The sequence below is a fragment of the Oncorhynchus nerka genome, linkage group LG27 (assembly GCF_034236695.1).
Source record: "Oncorhynchus nerka isolate Pitt River linkage group LG27, Oner_Uvic_2.0, whole genome shotgun sequence".
Lineage (NCBI taxonomy): Eukaryota > Metazoa > Chordata > Actinopteri > Salmoniformes > Salmonidae > Oncorhynchus > Oncorhynchus nerka.
The window spans coordinates 1,858,180-1,865,536 of record NC_088422.1 but is presented as its reverse complement, the minus strand read 5'-3'; positions in this window follow the sequence as shown (position 1 = coordinate 1,865,536).

Here is a 7,357-nt window from a genome sequence, read left to right as displayed (position 1 = left end):
ATATCTACCCTCCAGTAACCTGTAGACATATCTACCACTCCAGTAACCTGTAGACATATCTACCACTAGCGCTCAGTAACCTATAGACATATCTACCACTCCAGTAACCTATAGTAACCTATAGACATATCTACCACTACCACTCCAGTAACCTATAGACATATCTACCACTCAGTAACCTATAACATATATACCACTGCCACTACAGTAACCTGTAGACATATCTACCCCTCCAGTAACCTATAGCCATATCTACCTCTCCAGTAACCTATAGACATATCTACCACTCCAGTAACCCGTAGACATATCTACCACTACCACCCAGTAACCTATAGACATATCTACCCACTACCACTCCAGTAACCTGTAGACATATCTACCACTCCAGTAACCTGTAGACATATCTACCACCCCAGTAACCTGTAGACATATCTGCCACTCCAGTAACCTATATACATATCTACCACTTCAGTAACCTGTAGACATATCTACCACTCCAGTAACCTATAGACATATCTGCCACTCCAGTAGACATGGACTTCTATCTGCCTCCCAGTAACCTATAGACATATCTACTACTCCAGTAACCTGTAGACATATCTACCACTACACTCCAGTTACCTATAGACATATCTACCACTACCACTCCAGTAACCTGTAGACATATCTCTACCACTCCAGCAACCTGTAGACATATCTACCACTACCACTCCAGTAACCTATAGACATATCTACCACTCTAACCCTCCAGTAACCTATAGACATATCTACCACTCCAGTAACATATAGACATATCTACTACCTGAGTAACCTAGACATATCTACCACTACAGTAACCTGTAGACATATCTACCACTCCAGTAACCTGTAGACATATCTACCACACCAGTAACCTGTAGACATCACCCCCCTGTGCAACCTGTAGGCACATACCTACCACCTGCAACTCAGACATATCTACCACCAGGTAACCTACATATCTACCATCCCGTAACCTACAGACATATCTACCACTACCCCTCCAGTAACCTATAGACATATCTACCACTCCAGTACCTATAGACATATCTACCACTGCCACTCCAGTAACCTGTAGACATATCACTCCCAGTAACCCTATAGACATATCTACCACTCCCAGTAACCTGTAGACATATCTACTACCTCCAGTAACCTGTAGAAATATCTACCACTACCACCAGTGCAATATATACATATCTACCACTCCAGTGCAACCTGTGGACATATCTACCACTCCAGTAACCTATAGACATATCTACCACTACCAGCAACCTATAGACATATCTACCCCTCAGTAACCTATAGACATATCTACTACTACCACTCCAGTAACCTGTAGACATATCACTACCCCTCCAGTAACCTATAGACATATCTACCACTCCAGTAACCTGTAGACATATACCACTACCACTCCAGTAACCTATAGACATATCTACCACTACCACTCAGTAACCTGTAGACATATTCTAACCTACAATATCTACCACTCCAGTAACCTGTAGACATATCTACCACTCCAGTAACATATAGACATATCTACCACTCCAGTAACCTGTAGACATCTACTACAGTAACCCAGCAACCACTCCAGTAACCTATAGACATATCTACCACTCCAGTAACCTAGACAGACATCTACCCCCAGTAAGACATATCTACTAACTATAGACATATCTACCACTGTAGACATATCTACCTACTCCAGTAACCTATAGACATATCTACCACTCCAGTAACCTGTAGACATATCTTCACACTCCAGTAACATAGACATATCTACCACTCCAGTAACCTGTAGACATATCTGCCACTCCAGTAACCTGTAGACATATCTACTACTACCACTCCAGTAACCTGTGAGACATATCTACCACTCCAGTAACCTATAGACATATCTACCACTCCAGTAACCGGTAACCTGTCTACCACTCAGTAACCTATAGACATATCTACCACTCAGTAACCTATAGACATATCTACCACTCCAGTAACCTAGACATATCTCTACCACTCCAGTAACCTGTAGACACTATCTACCACTCCAGTAACCTATAGACATATCTACCCCCCCCAGTAACCTGTAGACATATCTACCACTCCAGTAACCTATAGACATATCTCCACTCCAGTAACCTATAGACATATCTACCCTCCAGTAACCTGTAGACATATCTACTACCACTCAGTAACCTGTAGACATATCTACCACTACCACTCCAGTAACCTATAGACATATCTACCACTCCAGTAACATATAGACATATCTACCCTCCACTAACCTATGGACATATCTAACCCAGTAACCTGTAGACATATCTACCACTCCAGTAACCTGTAGACATATCTACACCAGTAACCTGCAGACATATCTACCCTCCAGTAACCTGTAGACATATCTACCACTCCAGTAACCTGTAGACATATCTACCCACCACCCAGCAACTAGACATATCTACCACTACCAGTAACCTATAGACATATCTACCACTACCCTCCAGTAACCTATAGACATATCTACCACTCCAGTAACCTGTAGACATATCTACCACCACTCCAGCAACCAGACATATCTACCACTCCAGTAACCTGTAGACATATCTACCACTCCAGTAACCTATAGACATATCTATCCCTCCAGTAACCTGTAGACATATCTACCCCTCCAGTAACCTATAGACATATCTACCACTCCAGTAACCTGTAGACATATCTACCACTCCAGTAACCTGTAGACATATCTACCACTACCACTCCAGTAACCTGTAGACATATCTACCACTCCAGTAACCTATAGACATATCTACCACTCCAGTAACCTGTAGACATATCTACCACTCCAGTAACCTATAGACATATACCACTACCACTCCAGTAACCTGTAGGACATAGACATATCTACCACTCCAGTAACCTATAGACATATCTACCACTCCAGTAACCTGTAGACATATCTACCCACTCCAGTAACCTGTAGACATATCTACCACTCCAGTAACCTGTAGACATATACCACTACCACTCCAGTAACCTGTAGACATATCTACCACTACCACCCAGTAACCTGTAGACATATCTACCACTACCACTCCAGTAACCTATAGACATATCTACCACTCCAGTAACCTGTAGACATATCTACCACTCCCTCCAGTAACCTGTAGACATATCTACCACTCCAGTAACCTATAGACATATCTACCACTCCAGTAACCTGTAGACATATCTACCACTCCAGTAACCTATAGACATATCTACCACTCCAGTAACCTATAGACATATCTACCCTACAGTAACCTGTAGACATATCTACCACTACAGTAACCTATAGACATATCTACCACTACCACTCCAGTAGACATATCCTGTAACCTATAGACATATCTACCACTCCAGTAACCTGTAGACATATCTACCACTCCAGTAACCTGTAGACATATCTACCACTACCACTCCAGTAACCTGTAGACATATCTACCACTACCACTCCAGTAACCTGTAGACATATCTACCACTCCAGTAACCTATAGACATATCTACCACTACAGTAACCTATAGACATATCTACCACTCCAGTAACCTATAGACATATCTACTACTACCACTCCAGTAACCTGTAGACATATCTACCACTCCAGTAACCTATAGACATATCTACCACTCCAGTAACCTGTAGACATATCTACCACTCCAGTAACCTATAAACATATCTACCCCTCCAGTAACCTGTAGACATATCTACCACTACCACTCCAGTAACCTGTAGACATATCTACCACTCCAGTAACCTGTAGACATATCTACCCCTCCAGTAACCTATAGACATATCTACCACTCCAGTAACCTATAGACATATCTACCACTCCAGTAACCTGTAGACATATCTACCCCTCCAGTAACCTATAGACATATCTACCACTCCAGTAACCTGTAGACATATCTAACACTACCACTCCAGTAACCTGTAGACATATCTACCACTCCAGTAACCTGTAGACATATCTACCACTCCAGTAACCTGTAGACATATCTACCACTCCAGTAACCTGTAGACATATCTACCACTACCAATCCAGTAACCTATAGACATATCTACCACTCCAGTAACCTGTAGACATATCTACCACTACCACTCCAGTAACCTGTAGACATATCTACCACTCCAGTAACCTATAGACATATCTACCACTACAGTAACCTATAGACATATCTACCACTCCAGTAACCTATAGACATATCTACTACTACCACTCCAGTAACCTGTAGACATATCTACCAGTCCAGTAACCTATAGACATATCTACCACTCCAGTAACCTGTAGACATATCTACCACTCCAGTAACCTATAAACATATCTACCCCTCCAGTAACCTGTAGACATATCTACCACTAACACTCCAGTAACCTATAGACATATCTACCACTCCAGTAACCTATAGACATATCTACCCATCCAGTAACCTGTAGACATATCTACCACTACCACTCCAGTAACCTGTAGACATATCTACCACTCCAGTAACCTATAGACATATCTATCCCTCCAGTAACCTGTAGACATATCTACCTCCACCTAGCCATATCTACCTCCAGTAACCTATAGACATATCTACCACTCCAGTAACCCGTAGACATATCTACCACTACCACTCCAGTAACCTATAGACATATCTACCACTACCACTCCAGTAACCTGTAGACATATCTACCACTCCAGTAACCTGTAGACATATCTACCCCTCCAGTAACCTATAGACATATCTACCTACCACTCAGTAACCTGTAGACATATCTACCACTCCAGTAACCTGTAGACATATCTACCACTCCAGTATCTTCCCCTCCAGTAACCTGTAGACATATCTACTCACTACAGTAACCTGTAGACATATCTACCACTCCAGTAACCTGTAGACATATCTACCACACCAGTAACCTGTAGACATATCTACCCCCCAGTAACCTGTAGACATATCTACCACTCCAGTAACCTGTAGACATATCTACCACTCCAGTAACCTATAGACATATCTACCACTCCAGTAACCTGTAGACATATCTACCACTCCAGTAACCTATAGACATATCTACCCCTCCAGTAACCTATAGACATATCTACCCTCCAGTAACCTGTAGACATATCTACCTCCAGTAACCTGTAGACATATCTACCACTCCAGTAACCTATAGACATATCTACCACTCCAGTAACCTGTAGACATATCTACCACTGCCACTCCGGTAAACACTGAGACATATCTGCCACTGCCACTCCAGTAACCTGTAGACATATCTACCACTACCACTCCATTAACCTATAGACATATCTACCACTACCACTCCAGTAACCTGTAGACATATCTACCACTGCCCTCCAGTAACCTAGACATATCTACCACTCAGTAACGTATAGACATATCTACCCTCCAGTAACCTATGGACATATCTACCACTACAGTAACCTTTAGACATATATACCACTACGGTAACCTGTAGACATATCTACCACTATCAGTAAACATAATAGACATATCTACCCCCAGTAACCTGTAGACATACCCTCTACCACTCCAGTAACCTATAGACATATCTATCACTCAGTAACCTATAGACATATCTGCCACTACCCCCAGTAACCTATAGACATATCTGCCACTCCCAGTAACCTGTAGACATATCTACCACTACCACTCCAGTAACCTGTAGACATATCTACCACTCCAGTAACCTGTAGACATATCTGCCACTCCATTAACCTGTGGACATATCTGCCTTTCACTCAGTAACCTGGACATATCTGCCACTGTGATCGTAACCTGTGAACATATCTGCCACTGCCACTCCGGTGTCCTGTAAGACATATCTACCACTCCAGTAACCTGGACATATCTGCCGCTACAGTAACCTATGGACATATCTACCACTCCCAGTAACCTATGGACATATCTGCTCCCAGTAACATAGCCAGACATATCTGCCACTCAGTAACATGGCCATATCTGCCCTCGGTAACTATAGACATATCCCTTTTACCACTCCAGTAACCTGTAGACATATCTACCACTCCAGTAACCTATAGACATATCTACCACTCCAGTAACCTGTAGACATATCTACCACTCCAGTAACCTGTAGACATATCTACTGCTACGGTAACCTGTAAACATATCTACCGCTCAGTAACCTATGAATACCATATCTCACTACCACTCCAGTAACTGCTGAACATATCTACCACTACACTCAACACCAGCGAACATATCTCACCACTCCAGTAACCTATAGACATATCTACCATACAGTAACCTATGAACATCTACCACTCCAGTAATAATAGACATATCTACTACCGCCTCCAATTTCCATAGACATATCTACCACTCAGTAACCTCATAGACATATCTACTACAGTAACCATGAACATATATATCTACCACTGCAGTAACCTATAGACACTACCACTCAGTAACCTATATAGACATATCTACTACATAAGTAACCTATAGACATATCTACCCATCCAGTAACCTGTAGACATATCTACCACTACCACTCCAGTAACCTGTAGACATATCTACCACTCCAGTAACCTATAGACATATCTATCCCTCCAGTAACCTGTAGACATATCTACCCCTCCAGTAACCTATAGCCATATCTACCCCTCCAGTAACCTATAGACATATCTACCACTCCAGTAACCCGTAGACATATCTACCACTACCACTCCAGTAACCTATAGACATATCTACCACTACCACTCCAGTAACCTGTAGACATATCTACCACTCCAGTAACCTGTAGACATATCTACCCCCCCAGTAACCTGTAGACATATCTACCACTACCACTCCAGTAACCTGTAGACATATCTACCACTCCAGTAACCTGTAGACATATCTACCACTCCAGTAACATATAGACGTATCTACCCCTCCAGTAACCTGTAGACATATCTACCACTACAGTAACCTGTAGACATATATACCACTACAGTAACCTGTAGACATATCTACCACTCCAGTAACCTGTAGACATATCTACCCCCCCAGTAACCTGTAGACATATCTACCACTCCAGTAACCTGTAGACATATCTACCACTCCAGTAACCTATAGACATATCTACCACTACAGTAACCTGTAGACATATCTACCACTACAGTAACCTATAGACATATCTACCACTACCACTCCAGTAACCTGTAGACATATCTACCACTCCAGTAACCTATAGACATATCTACCACTCCAGTAACCTGTAGACATATCTACCACTACCACTCCAGTAACCTGTAGACATATCTACCACTCCAGTAACCTGTAGACATATCTA